At 40.3% G+C, this 20,712-nt stretch overlaps 1 protein-coding gene across 9 annotated transcripts in view; it reads left to right on the forward strand.

Annotated features, from left to right (window-relative positions):
• The window catches only part of B3galt1 (beta-1,3-galactosyltransferase 1), a 547,096-nt gene that overhangs the window by 488,605 nt on the left and 37,779 nt on the right, over positions 1-20,712 (forward strand). For all 9 annotated transcript variants that reach the window (XM_060390325.1, XM_060390329.1, XM_060390324.1 and 6 more), the window contains one exon: positions 12,430-12,559. The gene's annotated coding sequence lies outside the window, so the exon portion shown is untranslated. The remainder of the gene's footprint in view (positions 1-12,429; positions 12,560-20,712) is intronic.

The following is a 20,712-nucleotide window of genomic DNA, read 5'->3' on the forward strand; positions in this document are numbered from 1 at the left end:
TCGAGTTAACAGTAGAGCCTGGCTGTGGCATAAAGCACACAGGACTTTAACACATCTTTTGAAATGCCAAACAAGTTCTTGTCTATTTGAGATGCTTTTTTCCATTAAAAATATTTGAGGGAGCTTGGAGATTTCAAGACATCGCTTTCATCTGATCATGTTGCTATAGATACCATTTCTTTAATATCACACTTGTTGCAATCCTTTGGGTTTCTTTTTCAATTCATTTCATCTATAAACAAGACATTATCTAATTAAAAGACACCTATGTTCAAGCATTTGTCTGTCTGTTGATGAAAAATCAACTCCAAAACACAATCATTTTTGACCCTAAGAATTAATATCAGAATTAACATTGGGATACTTTTTCATTATGAACGTTTTTAAAGAACGATTTTCTCACAAATGTAAACAGAGTTTAGAAATTTCTTGAAGCCATATCATTAGACTTGGTTTTGAGGTTTGAAAGTCGCTTGCTGGAGCACATAACTGGCACATCATAATTCCACTTCTTTGCCTGGTGCCTATTCTTATCAAGCTGTGATGAAACTGTAACCTCACTAAAAATGAGGTGGGAACTTTAAAGCAGATGTGAAAGGGCAGCCTAATTACTGTATGAACTCTGAAACATGTTCAAGCCCCATAGGCAGAGGTTCTTAATTTTAGCCAAAAATCTGGCTTCACTAAAAGTTCTGTTGATGCAATATGTACACACACACACACACACAGGAACTCACATGCACACACACATACATGAACACATACAATCCGTCTCTAAAGAGCAGGGATTTTTATTTGCTTTGCCCACTGTGTGTTGCAAATCCTGAAACAGAGTCTGACTCAAACATACTCACAGAACACATTTCTTGAACAAATATTAGAAGTTGAGGATGAGCGAAAGCAAGCATTTTGTTATCGACTCCACTGATGCTCGCTGAGCTTTTCCCATCCTTTGGTGTTAAAAGATACAATATTGTCATGACAGGAAGTCCCAGAAGAAAAATGTGGTCACTGAAGCATTTCCCAGGAGATCAGCACTCAGCACCCTGTGTGATGCTTCCAAAAGTTTGGAACCTCAGAAGTGTTAATCCCCATGATGAAAGAGCCTATGGAGCCTTTCATTATCAGTAAAACAAATGTTTGGGGGAATGCTATCAAAATCGTCTCCCTCACACTACATTAACATCCCATTCTGTTCATAGTCTTCTCAAAGCCTCTTCCATAGGGAACAAAATCAAAATAAAATATATAGAAAAGAAAGGATCAGTAATAGCCTGAAAAGAAAATATCAACTACACAAAAGATCATTAGCTATCCTACGGAACCACAGACCTTTGAAACTATAGAATTATTCCTTTTCAATATTCCTTTGGCAACAGCTGGGTGAGTCGCTCCTTATACCCATCTTTTCAGCTTCAGGAGAGGGGTTTCCGCGGAGGAGCCACAGAAGGTGGGGATTGGTAATTGTTTAGGTGAACCTTGATCTTGTTGACTCCTTGGACCCCATAAAGAGCTCAGATGATTAGTTTGCATGTTGTAACTAGAGACCCAAACAGCATGAAGTCTTGAAAGGCAGAATTAAAGAAGGCCTTTGTAGGATGGAGACACTTTCTGGACCTGTGCTTAGAAACCAAGTGCAGAAAAACTACCGGAAAGGACTCAGGGCTGAATACACCTATCAAGAGTTGTTTCCATGAGACAAATTCATGAGTGAATGGTGAACAAGCACTCGCACATGTAAGTTGAAAGCTAATGCATTGGCTCCTAACCAAAACTATCTTTAGGCTCAATTTGAAGTCTGTTGACTATCCATATACAGAGATTTGACACTCCATTGCAAAGATCCGTAACCTCCGGCGATACAGGCTTTTCTGGATAGTGATTAAAAACAAAGCATGATAACTCTGTTGGCTCTAAATTAAATAATCTGTCAAATACAAAATTCACTCCACCATTTTTTTTGTCTTACCCTTGAATGAATAAGAAATGTCACTGTAGATAAAGGAGATAGAAGAGAAAATGTGAGCCTGAATTTTTATTTAATTAAATAATTGAATTTCCCCCAACTATACTTAAAATTTAAAGGTCCAGAAAGTGAGAAACATGAGTCTTATACCTGTGATGTTTTAATTCACCACTTATATATGCATTACTAAAACTTGGATAAATGCCTTAGAAAAAAATTCAATAGTATAGCTGTTTTCTATTACATTTCCTCAAAGGATATAAATGCTTTAATTTGCTACAGTGAGCAGCCTCAATGTCATGCCACAGTACAGCACATAAATACCTAATCTTAGATGATTCAGAGTGGAGACATTCGTGGAGAAAGTATTTTGTCTAGATTCGCATTAGCATGGGTCACATGGAGATTTCAAGAGCTTCTTGGATCTTTAAAAATATGATTCCTGTGTATTCCAAACATTACACATACCTCTTTCATTGGGAGGAAGCCACCATGATAAGCCAACTGTCTCTTGATATTGGGCTAGCGGAGAGTTAAGTATTTATTTTGTGTCCCAACCCAAGTTGAATAGCAAGACGAAAGAATTACTCATTCTCTTTGTTCACAAGTAGGCATGTCTACAGACACAGTAGGGTAATACTGTGTGCCTCAAACACATGGGTATATCGGTACAATATCATATAGTGCAGTCCTCCTGTGAGCCCAGCCTTCATGTAAAATGCACAGGCCAGTAAATGCCCAACATGTGGGTTTAGAGCCTGCTGCATATGATTGCAGGCAATTTCAGAGACTATAATATATAAAAGCAGTTCTCAGCTTTGGACTGTAAGCCGAGTGAAACATAAGGAGTAGGAGAGAGAGGGCCTTGAAGTAGGTTCTCACTGGTCCCATGGGGCAGTAGATCTCACTTTATTTGATTATTTCCTTTTTATTATTTTTAATTATAAAATTAACATTTAAATGTATATTGTTATAAACAGTTCAAAAACACAGAAGCCTAGGAAATAAAAAGAAGGCCCTTTGCACCGACTAACGCACCATCCCTCTCCTTTCCCTGGAGGTCAAGCCTGTTAATTACTTCCTAAGTGTTTTAGTTTAGGATCATGCCTAAATATTTAATGTTTAATGCAACCAGGCATTTAAACTATTTATATAATGGGGTGCCACTGTGATTGAAAAAATCTCATCATACTTATCATCTCCACATTCTGTTATCCATCCCTGCGACATTTCAGGTGCTTCATCAGGAATTCTAGGAAGGTTTGGGGAGTGCATCTCACTCAGGAAAGATGACTCCTTAATATTTAAAATGCTGTTGTCAATACATTGTTGCAATGTTTTTATGCTCCCCAGAGCATAAAATAAATAATCAAAACAAACTCTCCAACAAAGCTGACAGCATTTTAAATGAGCTTGTATTTTTTTATCACAAAGGTATATAAGCATATTTTCAAAATTTTTGGTTCCTCGGGGTATGAGGTGGAATTGAAGCTACAAATAGTGACTGGTGGGCAGCATGAGAGAACCACAACCACCCACTCATACACACCCTAACCCCCACCACAGCCATCAGCACACACATACGCCTTGGCTGGGACATACCAGAATCAGACTTTAGAAAATTCCCAAATGAGCACAGAAATCCCCTTGAAGTGACTCTTTAAAACCGTCAGCAATATAACTCAAAATGGGTCATTGTTTGATTTTCAGATACATGTTTGTGAAGAGCAGATAGACTTTCCATACCAAAATAGCTCCATTATGTTTTGATTGCAGCATCAGGTTTTCCAAGGATCTCACGTCTCCAATAGTGTAATCACTTAGACATAAGTTGATAATTGCTCTACAAAAATAAAAACTGTCGCTGTGGTCTAATGTGTTGCTGTGGCATAATGTGTGCCTGCGCGGTACCTTCTCTCATTCTTTCACAATATGTTTCGCTCTATTGTCGTGGAAAATATGTTGCTGGATTCTGGATGCTGATGTATTTGCTGTCTTTCTGTAGGGAAGAGAGGAAATGACACTTGTGTCCATGTTTGTCCGGCGGAGCTTGGTCCAGGCCAGGGCAATATACCTGCTTGCACATCTTTCTGACCTTCAGCAGATGGTCTTGCTCTGCCTGCTTTGTTTCATTGGCTTCGTAAGCCAATGCCTGAGAAAGGAGAGAACATTCAGACCATTTATCCAAACTCACCCAAGAAACACATTTCTGTTGATAGGGTACCCTTTACTGACCAATTCATGCTCTTGTTCTTGTCCTATTATATGTCACAGTTCAACTGAACAATGAGCAGGATAGACAGGGGCCGATATTTGGACCCATGAAAAGGATTGTTTTTTTGTTGTTGTTGTTGTTTTTTCATGTGGTGTTAGAATTCACAGGTCTCTTGTGTTTATTACTATATTTTTCCATGAAGTATTGCACAATGTATAAACACATTTGCCCTGATATATAACGCCTCAAATTTTCTTCATTCTCCCCACCCTGGTAGAAAAAGAAAAGTCAACTTCCTCATATTCGGAAAACAGATAAAGAAAGGTTTAATTACTCCCTTGGAGTAACCACCGTGCTTAGTTTAATGTATACAAGTAGGAGCAGATAACGTACGGTAACTGTTAAGTTTAACCCTGATCACTCTAGCCATCTATGTACTACAAATTGCATTGTTGTTTATTGCCTAGAGTTTAAGGTCCAGTTGCGTCTACAAAGCCTCCTAACTCCCACTCAATGCCCCCACATAACAAAAACACAGAGACTCAAAAGACAGTTTATCAGATAATTTTTAATAGAGTCCCAGAAAACTCTGCACATATTCCCCAAGGTCATCGATTGTTATCTTGGCAGAAAAATAGTTTATTTACCTCCTATCTGTCCAGTTAAAATGTATGGCTTACTTATGGTAAGAAATTACACAAGAACAGAGCCTTAGGACTCAGCACACTTACCCTGATCCAAGTCAGAATAGGTCGCCCAGACATCAGAGCCATTCAAGCCAAAAACACAACAAAACAAAACGCATAGCAAGGTAACATATTTCTGTTGATAGAGAAAGGCATGAGTGGCCATGAAGACCCTTAGCAAACAGGAATGAAAAGCTCATGACTTGGAAAAAAAGATAACATCAAATATGTATGAAACATGGAGCAGGTATGAAACTGCATTCATGTAGCATAACTGTAGGAGACATGATTCAACTGTAAAAGTTCTCTTATGAACTTTTTTCTTTTCTAATTCATATTGCACTTACTTGTGTGTGTGTGTGTGTGTGTGTGTGTGTGCGTGTGTGTCTGCACAGGTGTGTGATTGTGTGTGAGGGTGTGCCACTGAGAGCTTGTGAAAGTTAGAGGACAACTAGTGGGAATCATTCCTTCCACTGTGTGGACCTCAGGAGTGAACTCAGCTCTTAGGCATGGCTGCAAGCGCCTTCACCCACCCAGCCATTTCTTTGGACCTGCATTTCATTCTTTGGTATTTCATTGATATTCCAATTTAGTTCTTCCAGGAGTTCGTTTATGGGCTTCAGCCATCTTTATTTCCCAAATGAAAAGTGTTAAATGATGGTTCTAACCATTCGCTTGTCTATCCTACAGCATTCCTAACCTTGTCTCTTTAGCATCTTAGCTGTGAGCTGACAGTCACTTCCACTGGGGCAGGTTTACTCCAGTCCTTCTGCAGCCTATGGGGGAGAATGTGCTTAACATGGACATAACGTAAAAGCTCTTTGTTGCTGCCACTGTTACTGTTGTTTGCTTGTTTGTTTTGTTGAGGGAACTGCCATATTGTGTAGGTCTGCCTCAAACCGCTGTCCCTGTGTCACTGTCTCCTGAAGGTCAGAACTGAGGGAACACGCTACCACGCCCAGCAGGTGTGTCATTTCCTTTCAATGTTGAAGTGCTCCTTAGAGCCCGGCCCATTGTGGCCAGAGAAATCGCTGTTCAGTGTGTTTCATTACATACAAAGGGGATTTTCTTTGAAACTCTCATTCTTCAAGTCCCTACTTTTCTGTGTTCTGTTGCAATCCCTGGTCCTGTCTCTAAGGTTAGAACAGCTTCTGGCATCCACACTTAAGTCAGGAGGAAGATGTGTCCCAGGCACACGTTACATCTCAACAACACCTTTTGCAACAGGAGTTGTTTGGCTGTCTGTAAGGCATGTTTGTGCTACTGCTTTAGTTCTGCTATTTCTTGGACAGTATGGATGTTGGCCTATTGTTTTGCTCATTGTCCTTAGTACTGGATGTAGTGTCTATTTGTAAGAAGATTGATCTGAAACAAAAAATGTATACTAAAGACTAAAGGAAAGATCTTGCCCTGTGGTAGGTCAACCTTGTCTAATTGTAGTCAAGTGCATCCGGAATGTTGATGTCAAAAAGCAGATGTGCAGTCATGATATAGCTGACTGTTATCAGTGTAAAATAGTTGAGTGTGACCTAAGGAATCCAGCTGGGCAGCAGGAAACCCAGTCAATAAGAAAGCCTTTTAGCCCCCTAGAATGTTCATAATTTTAAGAACTAGCTTCTACCATCAAGGCAAAAGGCCCCACAGTTTAATGTCTGACAGCCAAGTGTATATAGGGATTTATTTCATTCTTCAGTGTTAGCTTTGGGACAAGGTTAAACTCAAGTTTACAAAGTTATTTATAAACGACTCATTTATCTAGGCTTATATACTCTAAGTCATTTAAACCTCTGTGTTCCTCTAAAGTATCATGAGATTGTATCAGGAATTTTAAAAATTCATGGCATAATATATATTTGAATAGTGAGACCTTAAAAACAAGTGAGATTTTCTTTCTTCTTTTTAAGTCCCCAATGAAATGGGGGGAAAGTGTTGAATTACTGAAAGAGTAGCTCCATTTAAAATCTAAGGAAAAGATCAGCTCATCCTTAGGAGTCCATGCCACATTACCCAGAGTCTCAAGAGCCCCTCTTGGAGAAACGGAAGCGTTAACTTCATTCATATTTCACAGTGAAGTTTTCCTCTTAATCATCCATATTCTCACTATATTATTAAATATAAAAATATATTTACTTACACACTGAAAACCATACATACTTGCATACACAATTAGAAGTTATTTGCATGTTTTGTTATCTCTACCACAATCCCTTTTTAACTGAATTACACCTGCCTTTAAAAGGACAAGGGCTGTGAAGGTGCCTTAACAGGTCAATTGCTTGCCTTGCAAACGTGAGGACCAGAGTTCAGAACCCATGCAAAGTCTAGGTAGGTATGGTGACTTGGCTTTAATCTCAGCCCACAGGAGGCAGGAGTCCTCAGAGTGAGATGGCTATGGAGACGAGCCAAAATGGCAGTCTCTGGATATGGTGAAAGACTGTGCCTCAGAATAAAAAGGTGGAGAGTGATCCATGGATATACACCACAAGAGCTGTGTACCAATACATACACAGGTGTCTACAAACATACAAATACACATGAATACATTCTACATGTGGAAAAATGGAGATAAGTTCTTCTATGGTCCCAGGTTTAAGAATAATATAACAATATACAAAATACAACACAGTGTTGTTCTATGAAACATTGGCCAACACAGAAAGGAATCGTGATGATTGATATTGGTGGTCAAGGTAAGAGGATCTGACGAAGACAAACTTGTAGACAGGTCTGTGAGGGGTTTTCTAGATCAGGTAATTGAGGTGGAAAGCTCACTTTAAATGTAACAATATAGTACCATTCCAGGTATGGATCCCTGACCAAACAAAAAGGAGAAAAGGAGCGAGCTCCTACAGTCATCTTCTCTGCTTCCTGACTGTGGATACAACGTGACCATCCACCTCCTGCTTCTGTCACGTACCTGCCCTGTCATGACAGACCATATACTCTGAAACTGAAACCAGAATAAACCTATCCTTCTCTACATTGTTTTTGTCAGATACGCTGCTACAGCAATGAAGCATGTAATGCAGGAACTAAGCTGATTTTAGGGTCCAAATGCCACCCAAGTCCTATATCATCAATTCACATGAGATGAAGACATTGACAAAAAGAAAACCTGGATGCCAGTGAGACCTGTTTCAAGTTGCATTTTTACAAGGCAGAGTGATATTATGCAACAATGGAGCATTTGTTGGAAGTGCATCGTCCTGTTCTCATTGATGCTTCCAACAGAAACGTAGCAGAGACACAATAGACATACTCAAGTCTGAGTTGGTTCCTTCTAATTCTAGTCTCATGTGCTGCGATTACAACTTTTTGAGCTGGAGAAACAGTTCAGTTGGCAAAGTTGTCACAAGCATGAGAACCTCAGTTGGCTATCCAGATCCTACTTAAAAAGCCAGGTGGGACAGACGTGCTAGTATCCCTTATTCTGGGCACACAGAGATGGGAGAACCCATAGGGCTTGCTAGCTGCCTAGTCAGAAAAATCATTGAACTCCAGGTTAAGTAAGAGACCCCATCTCAAAAGATAAGAGGGAGCCACTGAGGAAGAGATCTCAGTATCACTCTCTGGCCTATACATATACATGCACACATGTACATATGTACCTGAACATAAATGAAGAGCAAATACATGGCCTGTTTGTCTGTCTCTCTGCTTGTCTATTAAATATTGTCTTTTTTTATTTACACACACCCTCTCCTATGGGATAAAAAGGATACAGATGACTCAAAAGTAGTTGAGGACAGAGCATTGTAGATATGCAGATTTATTTAAAATTGTGCCTTCAAAAGTTCCAGCTGCTGCAGTCACTAGTGAATTCTCTCACCCCAGCTCTGTGAGCTTCCCCAATGTATCAGTAACTATGGATAGCAACTTCTTTTATTTGCCTTCTTGGAAATTACCTTTGAAAATAGCTGGAATCATTTAACCCCAAATCTCAGATAATAACTCTAACACTTTCTCTCACTTTATGATATATGACCTAACATGGCTCCAGGCACATCCGTTACTAAATCTAGATGCGCAATAGTTGGTGTCATTCTACTTCATTAGGATAAATGGACAGGTTTATTAGTAGAGAAAGGTACTAAATCCTTTCAGGTTTTCTCGTGATCATATTTTTGCAGGGCATGGCTGAGTTGTCACCAGTATTTAAACTCTGACAACATCACATAAACTTGAGAGATCATTTCAGCAGGTAGTGTCCCATAGAGGTGCTTTAAAGTCCCTGGGAGCTTACCTCTTTTGGAAAGGCAGAAATAAATATTTCTGGTAGCACAGCAGGAATAAAATACAAAATTAGACTAGTATCTTGTACATAACTGGGGAGACTAGGCCTAGAGAAGCTGAAGCAATAAAAGACCTCCTAGTATAATTTACCTTTCCTTCTCTATAACCCATGTATAACTAAGAACTGTTCCCAGGGATCTGGTCCAAAGAGAGGCAGATGCATTCTCTCTAAACCTGGGTTCACTGGTCAACCAGCTTTCTAGGGATTGAGGGCTAGAGTGCCCTGATTCCTAGCCTTTGCCAGTGCCTGTTTTACAGCTGTCCCATCCCTGCCAACACAGAAGTCCCTAAGCCTGATGCTGTGATGTGATAGGCACCATGCTGCACTGTGGAGCCCATGCAAGCAGGCTGCAGCACACGCTAGATTCTGCAGGCCCATGGCAGGGGTTGTTCCTAGGAACAGGCCCTAACGCACCAAAATCTAGGACTCTCGAAGCTTAATTTTCATAGATAGCTGCCATGACAAAGAGTTAGTTAGTGATGAAATTTAGAGCTGGGAAGCCCTCAGTTCTCTCACCTCACTCCACCAACTAATGAGATCAGCCATTTCCTCTACCTGGTTGCCCACGGAGCCACAGAAATTACCTTGATAAGCTAGGCCACTGAGCAGTCCCTTCCGTTTTATTCCATTGGTCTCTATCCACTTCTTTTATTCCACAAACCTTGATCCAGTATAGCCAGAAGCTGAGATTAGAATCTGCATGCAAAATCCTTTGTTATCACAGAGGGAGATGGGAAGAGTAGGGAAGCTAAACCTTATGTCCAAATTGTTGCTATCTTATTTGTCCTGAAATGTCACTAAGATTCGCACTTAGCTCATACTTATAAATATTCTCACAGAATGAGTGAATTCTCACCCATAATTGGCACTGGAAAAATATCTTCTTGCCAAAGGAAACTAAAGAGAACTGATGATAGTGATGATGAAATGTAATAGAACAATATAGTGGAAGAACTATCATTCTAAAGTCTGGTAGAAGTACAAATTAAATTAAAATGTAAGTGACAAATGTTGGGGCTAAGTTATTTCCCTATAAAAACAACTGTGTTTCCAGTGATTTGCCCAAAGAGACATAGCAATAATGGCAATTACCCAAAAGGATAGATAATGAAAAAAATAGTTTCTACTTGACTTTGAAATACTGTTTTGTATTCTAGGACAAATATTTGAAAGGGGTTGTATTTTACATTCTAGAAAGTAGCCATGCTTCTAACTGAATTACTAAAACTACATGGGAGAAGTCAATCTGTGAGAAGTGTTTTTCTACTTTTCTTCTTGTCCTAAAAGCGTATCTCTGTGTTCTATATTATTTCTATTGTTAGACATCTTTGCCTCTCAGGATAATATTAAGTTTGCATCTATTGCACTATTATTAATTGTTACTATTAATGATTACTGCTTTAAGTAATATCTATGTGTTTTCTGGTTTCTATTTTCCTAGTATTGATGGAAATTAATATTCTGGTTAAAAGGAACCCACCCCCACACTTTCCCTGCCCTCTGTTCGGTAACTTTAATTCTTTTAATATGATAATGAAAAAACCCATGTAAGTACTTCAGAATGGGTATGCAAAATATGTCTAAGTAAGATTTGAAATATTTAAAGTACAATATCTGCCCATAGGAAATTGGAATTAATGACTTGCAAATTTCCATGCTCTCTTTGTGGTCACAACAGTGATTTTTCCTCAGTAAACACTGTCTAAAAAAATAATTTAAGAGTAGCTGGTATAGAAAGTTACTTGTGGTTTCACTCATTAACATAATTTTCTTCAACTTTTCTTCCTTCCTTTTTTTATTTTTCATAAAATGTTTTCATAAAATGTTACATGTTAGTAGTGCACAGAATTTGGTGTTGTATTTAGACGTTTTGTTTTTGCACATTTTTTATAAAAGCAAAGGGAAACATTTAATATTCTAGAGAAAAATCTTCCAGGTGTTATTTCCCTGACTTCAACATTCAGTACTCATTTGTTAGTTATTAAAAGTGATGTCCACAGAAATTACTTTATCAACATCATGCAAATAATCGACCAAAAACTATGGAATTTTACATTTAAATTTAAAATTGATATAGCCTAAAAGTCAACTATCAATATTTTCTCTGGTTTGTTCTTAGTTATATGGTACGACCTCATTCCAGAAAATACAGTTTTTCATAAATAAGAGACCACCAAGTACTGTAGTGACTTAGAATCCTTCCTGTAGGACTTCTTTGCCCTGGCTTTTAGCTTAATAAGTATTTGGTGTTTGACCAAATTCAATTTTCAATCTCTGAATACATATCTTGAGTTGGACACTGCCAAAGCTAAAGAGTGGGCTAAGCAACGGCAGGCTGAACAGAGCTGTGTTTAAACACTGTCTCCTCTAAATGCATAAGACACTTATTTCACAGAGAACAGACAGTGTAAAAACCTAAGAGGAATTTAGTGATAGTGATAGATAACAAATATAATGACATTCAAATATAAGCAGCATTTAGTAAATGTTAGCAATTGCTACAAATACTACCTAGTATTTATTATTACCTATATAGTGAGCATGTATGCCTACCTTGCACAAACATTATTCTATCATCTGTTCAACTCCGTGGTACAGACACTGTTATTTTCCTTCTTTTGCATGTAGAATCTAGAGAGGATAAGTTGTATTTAAACCCAACCTAAAATCACCCATCACAAAAATAACAGTCACATAAAAGGAATCACCTTGTATTTGACCAACCTGACCCAGCTTCAGGGCTAGTTCAGGGGACCTGCCAGTCTTACCTTTGACCCTCATGTATCCTTTGGCTTTCCTTTTGCCTATGTGAAGTTTTAATTATTTAAGTAAATCCTAACACGTACACTTTAACAAATTCTACATAACGTATATATTTCTAGTTTCCTTGGAAATCTGAATTTGTGATATATTGGGTTTGCTCTTCCTTTTGGCATCAAGGGCAACCATCAGCTTGGCATGAGTCACAGCTGGCTCTCCAGCAGGTCACATGTTCTCTAGACTGACACTGTCCCTACCATTTCTTGTCACCTCATACCCAGAGTGCCTCTCCTTTGTCCTACCCACCTGGCCTTACTTACTGCCCTAGAATTTTCTCCAACTCTCTTTTATTCTTTTTAAGCTTTAAACCTTCTATATTCAAAGCTTGCCCATATCCCATTCTGCTAAACAGAAATCTTTTTAAACTGAGGGATTCTATCTTTGTCCTCTCAAACCCAATTAACTTCTTTCATATATAAATCCTTCCCTCTTTCTGGTGTCTGCTTAGGATTCTGCAATTTGGTGAATGGCAGCTTCTGGAGTGCGCCTCTCAAATCTCTGCAGACCAATGGAGACCATGCTAGATGCTCTACAGCTGTAGTGAGAAGAAAGCAGAGGCAGCAGGCCTGGTCCAAAAGGTAAGTGAAGAGTTCGATGCTCAGCTATGGGACTAGTCACAGAGGAAAGCCCCCAAAATGCTATAAGAGAAGACGTCATTCTCTAATAACTAGAAATGTTGATATTCATTTTATTCATGCCTACCTGCTATGATATATAAAACACCCTTTCCATGAAAGACAAGAGGGGAAAAGAATCATAGTTTAATAAATGCAGCTTTAAAAACTATATTTGCAGATGTCTTTGAAACTTTTGACTGGTTTTAGTAAATGACCTCCTTGAAAATGAACTGCTAGGGACCACAGATTTCCTTCAGATGACCTGAGACAATTCCAATTTAAAATCCATTCCTGCAAGGCCATTGCTAATTGGTTCTTGAATCTTTGCCGAAATAACCTTGCCTCATGAGGCAACTGCACTTCAATCACTTACTTCAGTTGAACATAAGAAATTTGTATATAAATATGATGGCAGGGTTATTAACAATATCTAAAATGCAAATGATGGTAAAATAGTTTTACTGAAAGGAATAGTAAGGAAGACAAACAGAAAACACCCTCATGTGTGATTTGCCCTACAAAGCATAAGGCACTAAAATTATTTGCAAACTTTCCACAGTGTGGTTTAGGAAAAAAGTAGGATCGCCACAAGGGGATGCAGGATTTGGCTTGCTTCTTGCCCATCACCTTCCTATGACCTGTGACTGATCCCTTATCTTATTTAAATTACAATTTCCTTATCCGTGAAAGGACCAACTATCTCCAAGTGCCTTCTAAGTGGCCAGCTACCAGTGAGGGGTGGGAGACAGCTCTGAGTTAATACCCTGCAAGATGACTTTCCAATATCAAACTTAAAAAAAAGTCAGTACATACAGTCCACACTCTGTGTCTTTGTTTTCGGCAACTTGCACCAGCTATATTCATTGCCTTTTCTTACTCCCATGAGGCTTTAGTGAATGGGTTTTGACCCTTTTCATCTTGATATCATTCCCAGTCTGTTGCTGTCTCTTCCCTGTCAACTCATGGCCAGGGTTAAGATGAGGCATGATGGAATGGAGCTAGCCTGTACCACAAAGGGCAGACATTAACTGATGTCCATGCTGTTATAGCCATGGGATTATCCAAATTCAAACCAATGTATTCAGTATTGAAATACAGAAGGCAGATTGAGCACAGAGGCAAACTGCCAATACCATCTTTCCTTGTACGGATCTAAGGGGCCAATGGAAACCAAGTGAAAACTAAACTAAACTAAACAATACAGCTACTGACTGTGACAAGCGCTAGGAAGAAACATGAGTGCTCAGCCTGGGAATGACTAGACCGTGTTGTAGAAAGGAAAGCCCCAGAGGTAATGAGAGCTCAAGGAACCTCACCTTTCATAGACATCTTAGATCCCAATCTGTGTGGCACTCTGTCTGGTGAGCTGGCTCAAGATGTGCTTGCTCTGACAGCTAGACCCTCTATGGCTTAAAGGGCCTCAAGCCACCCACAGTGACTATCGTGAGCAAGTGTATCAAACCAGCAAGGGGAGGACACTTTTGCTAATGTTGTATATAACTGAGCCTGCCCTGCCCATTCCAGGAGGTGTCTGCAAAGATGTCTAGAGATGAGTTATAGGTCTGTTAAGACCAGAAGCTTTAGTCCTGGCTGCCTCCCAGCACTGAAAGAAGGCCAATATGGTTAGATTACAGTAAATTCGGAAAACGGAGCAATCTTCTGAGATTTTCCTACCCCAAACTGCCTCCATGCTTGGCTCCTCTGATGTTTATATTCCTGGCAGTGCCTTAAACAGATTAAGTAGCTTGACTGAAAATGCCTTTGATTTGTTTACACAAATCAAACTCTCATATTTTATCTCATGCCTCTAGATTGTGAGCGTTTTATCAAGAACTTTGCATGTGGGCTATTGATATGATAATGCAATCCTAATGCCTGTGTGGGAGCTAAGGGCCTTCATCTTCTCAACCCACGCTGAGCTACACTGAAGACTGGGATGGGCAGCCCACGATAGTTTCCCACTAGATAATGCCTGACCAAGGAGTTTCTGAACTCTTTAAGTTATCTCATCAATTCCTCATTTTCTGCAAACAAAATCAGGAAAAAGCACAAATTTTCAGAGGACTCTTCATAGAACCTTCAGTGTTTACATAGCAAGGGATTGTCTTTTGCACTTAAGGTCTTGTTTGCGAATACAATACTGTCCCCTACATACACACACACACAGAGAGAGAGAGAGAGAGAGAGAGAGAGAGAGAGAGAGAGAGAGAGAGAGAGAGGGAGAGGGAGAGAGAATGAGAGAGAGCACAAAAAGCACATTGCATTGTGGCATGCAGTTTATCCTCTTTAGAAGAAAACAGCTGAGTCAGCCCGCTCTCTGAGGGCCCCCTGGGATTAGACAGCCCAGGTACTTCCTTATCCTTGACACAGCTCAGATGGAGCCACTGATGTGCTGGCAGCCTTTATTGGGCTTCCAAGGATTAAGAGGAAGCCCATTCATCTGATAACTCAGCCATTCTTGTAGCATTCTGAAAGCCTTAAGGGTTTTTTATTTGAGTTGAATGAAATCTTGATAAAGGAAACGAAAGCTGGAGAAGAGAAGGGAATTGATCTAAGATTAAAAGTTAGTTTTTATTACAGCTTCAGCTCTGTGCCGGGTGCTTTCATATGCATTATTACCTCTAGAGAGTGTGGGAAAGAACTCCCTGAATATGATCACCAAGGCAAAGAGTGGGAGACCACAGAAACACCAGACATCTTCTCTCTCCATATATGGGCCCATTCTTCACCCTCCACCATTGAGATAAGATAATAAATGCCCTTTATTTCTTCACCTCAGTCAAGGATAAGATGGCCAAGTCTGGAGTTTCTAAATTCTCAGAACCAGAAGCGTTCTTCTAATAGATGAATCCTAGATGACTATTGGCCTCATACAAACACTAGTTCAGCAAAGCTCCTGAAGGAAGCTACTCTGCTGATAGCACATCTTCCCTTTGTTCAGCCTCATCCTCTATAATTAGCACAGTCTTGCAAACAGAAATTGTCTATGGCATTAAAACACTTACCCAGCAAATCCCTTAATTATTTCATATCTTCACATTAGGAACTAAGATACTTGTGGTGAAGGGTGTGTTATTTAATTACTTATAGAAGGAAGACGGGAAAAGCAAGACAAAAAGATTATTAAAATAATTTCAACTTAACTTCAACATACAAAGACTGACTTCTCTTTTCCTCCTACTTCCTCCCTGTCTTCCTCCCTTCCTGTCCTTTACCCTTCCTTCCCCACCTCCTCCTGTCCTTAAGCCCACCTGTCTCCATTCCTGCTTGTCCTCACCCATCCTGCTCTCACCCCTTCCAGTCCTTACTCCCTTCTGTCCTCACTCCTTCCTGTTTTCACTCCTCCCTGCCCTCACTTCCTTTCTTCCACCACTACTTCCTGTCCTCAGCTCTCACTTTTTCGGATTATGGCCCTTTTTATCTGCACTGCTTCTCCCCCTCACTCCTTCCTGTCTCCACCCCCTTCTGCCTTTACTCCTTCTGGTCCCCATCATCTCTCTCGGCATCAACTTCAGTTCATTTCAGTTACCTTGTCCTATCAAGAACTTCACGGCTTTTCCTGACCCACGCAAAGCTTCCGCTTCCCCCTTTCAGTGCCCTGTGTGCTGATCTCAAGCATTCTTTTGCCTTGCTTGATTGGGTGGCATGGAACAAAGACAGCTGGAATCCATTCAACTAATTTCTCCTTTTCTTCCTTCTGGCCTGACAAAAGCCTTTTCTTGCCACCCTTAGAAATACTTAGAGTTGGACTTTCTAGCAAAGAGAAGCAAGTGGAAATGATGTACTTCATTTGGGGACTAGAGTTTTGAAGATGCAAACACGCCTTCAAAGCTCAGGTCCTTATGTAGCATACAGTGAGGGAACTGGTGCGGCAGTAACGGGGAGTCCTGGCAGGAGGAAGCTGTGCTCCTGAATCACGAGGGGCAAAACTGTCTGGGCAAGCATTAAAACCACGTGAGGCTGTTGTTGCAAAAGTAAGAACTGGCCCTCTCATGTTTAGACTCAGAAAGTTGGGGCTTCCTTCTTGTACAACTGCAGATTTGGATTTACCTGATACACGATGGAGGTGTCTACGACTGTCACTATGAGTGTGAGTTCCTCTATTTCAGAAACCCCAGAAGACTAGAAAGGGAGGGGGAAACCCCTTTCATCTTTAACTGTGAGTTAAATTAAACTGAATTGGTACCTCATTTGGAAGCTGAGCAGATGGTCATCAAAATGAAGAGTGTAGGATGCCCTACACTGTCTCTAGAACTGTGAATACGATTTTTCTCATTTGCAAGCATCTGTCTAGAATTCTGTAAACAATCTCATAGGTGACTGATTTGGATTGCAGAACAAAAGCAATACCTAGTTAGTTTCCATATGAAAATGTGTCCTACTTCATTACTCATTCAAATACTCATTATCCCAATCAGCAAATACATACTGGGCACATTTTACATGCCAAGCTGGCTTCTAGCAGGACGGATCAGTAACAGACCTGGCGTTAGCTCCCTCCAAGTTCAAAGTCCTATGGGAGATCCAAGCATTCTGAATTAAGTGATCACACAACTGAAAGTACATTCATTTTGTGGCTCGGGCTATTGGGTTCCTTCTACAAAATAGAGGATAATATTGCCTGTCTCTTAGATTTTGCTGTAAATTTAGTTAGATGAGATTTAAATACCACGATTGTAAAATCAGCACTGTGCTTGATGCCTGAACTTTAACTAATACTCAATAAATTGTATCCGCTAGCGTTCACATTAATTTAGATAAATATGATCTTGCAAGACGAAGGAACCCAGTTAGCTTGCTAGAAGGATACATAGCGCCCCCTTCAAAAATTCTGCTTGTTATAGTAACTGAGACTTTGGAAGAATGTCAGCATTTCTAGATTTTAAAAAATAAAATTAAAAACTTTCACATGGTAGTCGGAAAGGACCAGTATGGAAGGACGCACCACTAAAGGCTGAGAGAAGCCTTTAGTGGACAGCAGGGTCACTGCTGCAGGAAGGGATGACAAAGGGCCCTGAGAGCCACCCTGTGGCCTTGCTAAGAACTAAATGTTTCCCCGTAGGCTGTGACTGGATCTGTTTTATAAGTCAGGAAGATCACTGAGACTGCAGACCGCCTCCCAGGAGTCAAGATGGGGCCTGGCATAGCGGAATAGGGGAGGCTGTGATTCCAAAGAGAAGGAAACCTATGAGAAGTTTCTGCAGTGACATTGGCAGGAACGGGGGCAGAGATAAGGATATTTCCAGTCTTTCAAACAAAGAGGGATAGTTCATAGACACGGGAACCCTGAAGAGAACCAGTGTCATGAATCTGCCGTTTGTGTGTGTTGCATCTAGGTATTCCGATTCCGGAGATATGCAAGTGTACACTCAAGTATTCAACTAGCTAGAAGAGCCCCAGGCCCCATAGATACTTTTGAGCTAGATTGTGAATCAAAGAGATGTAATTGGCATGCAGATGACAACTGGAAATTTTTTTGCTTAGAAAACAAACAAAATTCAGACTGGAAAAGAAGAGACCCTAGGACTTATCCCTTAGATGCTTAGAAACAAAGGAGTCTGTCTGAATCAGTTTCCTGAAGAAACAACCAATAGGTAGAAGCTTCAGGAGTACAGAATCAGATGGAGAAGCCCATAGAAGCTGGAGACACGGAGAGAATGGCCATCCAATTCTCTCAGCTGGAAAGCCAGGAAGAGCTGATATTGTTACTAAAGGAAGAAGACAGTGACTGGAAAGTTCTCCTGCTTTTGGTTTTATGTGGGTTTTAATGTCACAAAAATATTACAATATTTTTTGTAATGTTGGTTGAGGTTCACCCTTGTGATTAACAATATACATACACATAATTTTCAACCAAAAATTCCTTTATAGAAAAATCTCAGATGATGTTTGACCAAATATCTGGTCAATAAAAGGAGGAGGTGATGACCTCAGAGTACTGTGACCCAGATGAATAGACTTGGAAAATTCACCATCCAAGTCAATAAAAAAAATAAAAAAAAAAGTGACTGCGTTCCAGGTGATATAACAGGTACCAGCAATATAGCCTATGTCATGGTTACAGTGAAAATCTCAGGGTTAGACAACCTGGGTTTCTGTTCTAACTCGGCTGTTAACTTGACTGTAGTCTTAGACAAATAATGTAACCACTCAGTATACTACCTTAAAACTGGATATAGAGGTGACCACCTCTGATAATTATAGAAGCTAAATTAGTTTAAAAACAAAACAAAACTAATGGGCTCCAGGGAGAGGGAGACATAGGCAGTGCTCAAAGACTTAAAAATACATTAAAGTGTTACATTTTTTGAAAGATAGATTCAGACTCATCATAGTTAAGATATGTCTACAGTAGCAGGGAGGCATAGCAAGCACACAGCAACAACAAAGAAGGAAATGTCCTAGAAGCATAGTTCTCCGCCTCAGATGAGAATCTGATCTATAAAAGCATAATTTAGGGAATTCTAGAACTTTCCACCCTCTTCCTCTGTTCCCCTTCTTCTTCAAAAACAACTGTCTTGTGAATGAGCTATGTCATTGGTAAGATCAATCTATCCTCTGTGCTCCAAAATAAAGTTATAAAGAACTCCTGTAATAATACTAGTTTTGCCAGGCCTGCTAAAGTAGAGGTGCAGTCCTAGATATTCAGGAGGCCACAGCAGGAGGAAAAAAGGTTCAAGACCAGCCCGGGCAACTTGTGAGAGCCTATCTCAAAATAGAGAAGAGGATTGAAGTTGTAGCTCAGTAGAGCACTTGCTTGCTTATCAAATGGTAGTTTCAATCTCCAGAATCACATAAGAGAAGAGATGAAAGACTAGGGGAGAGGGAGACAGAAAGGAAAAAGACAGATACAAATGTTTCTGGAGAGGCAGCAGTAGCAGCTTCTGGTTACAGCTGTGAGAATTTCCTTTCTGATAAACCACTAGATTCCCAGTAGAGCGAGGTACCTTGTAGAGTAAACTTTAAGGGGGTCTGAAGAGGCTTTGGGTAGATAGAATTAATTAATTAATTAATTAATCATTTATTTTCCCTACAGTTAACCAAAGCCATTTGCTCAGAGTCAATTTTCTTGCCAACCCCACACTGTCCTACAACCCACAGCTAAATGGTGTTTCCTCCTTTCATCCTTTTCTTCTCACTTCCTACTCTTCCCTCCAGAGAATTCCCTCCTATGAGTCTTTCCAGGACATGAAGAAGGACTCTGAGTTACTGTCCTTGACTCTGTGTTTAATTTCTCCAGACACTGAAGAGGTGTTTGTCAAACTACCGAGTCAGGAATTCAACAGCCACTGTGCAGTTAGAATGTTGTTCTGTTTTTCTTTTAAATTAAATATGTATATATAAAAAAAAACTTTGGACCATGACAAATCAGAGCAAATTATTCACAGTTATCCTCTGTGCCTTCCCTTCCAATGTCCTGCGTACACTAAGACTTTAATGTCAGCAGCATCTCCTCTAGCTCAGAGTGTAGACAGGAGTCACCCGATTTGCCTCAAGTTAGACTCTCTGACAGTGTTCCCTGGGGCAGAAGAGAGGCTCTTTCTACATACGGCCTCCACAGTTACCAGCCTCGTGTAATCCACTGACTTTAGCCCTGAACAATACAATGTGCTGGTATGAACCCCTCCTTGCTCTCTCTGCTCACTGAACTCAGTTACTAGGGCCCAGGATGCCTCCCTTGTTCATAGCAGCACTGGGTCCAGCTTTCTCCGAGTCTCCAGGGCCCAAGGAGGAGGAGCCCCAGAGCACAGACACATGAGCCTTTGGTGTTTAGTCTCTTCTTCGGGGACAGTTCTCCAAGCATCTAAGCCATCACCCAAAGAAGAGAAATAATGAGAGAGAATGAGATGGGCACAGCCTCTGGGCCCTGCTAACAGTTCAGGGAGACCATAAAATATCTTTACTAAATCCTGAAGAGATCTCCAAGGGCCCAGAGATCTAAAGGAATTCCTGAAGAGAGTCCCTGTCAGGCGTGGGCTAAGGGCATTAGAGGAGATGATGGGGGCTCCTGAATAAGGTCAAGGGAGGTTCTCAGGCCAAGGATGAGGTCGAGAGGCACGGACTTGTATACAACACAGAGAGATCTGAACTTAAAGTACTTTTCCAGTGTGACC

Source organism: Meriones unguiculatus, chromosome 8, assembly GCF_030254825.1.
Source record: "Meriones unguiculatus strain TT.TT164.6M chromosome 8, Bangor_MerUng_6.1, whole genome shotgun sequence".
Classification (NCBI taxonomy): Eukaryota; Metazoa; Chordata; class Mammalia; order Rodentia; family Muridae; genus Meriones; species Meriones unguiculatus.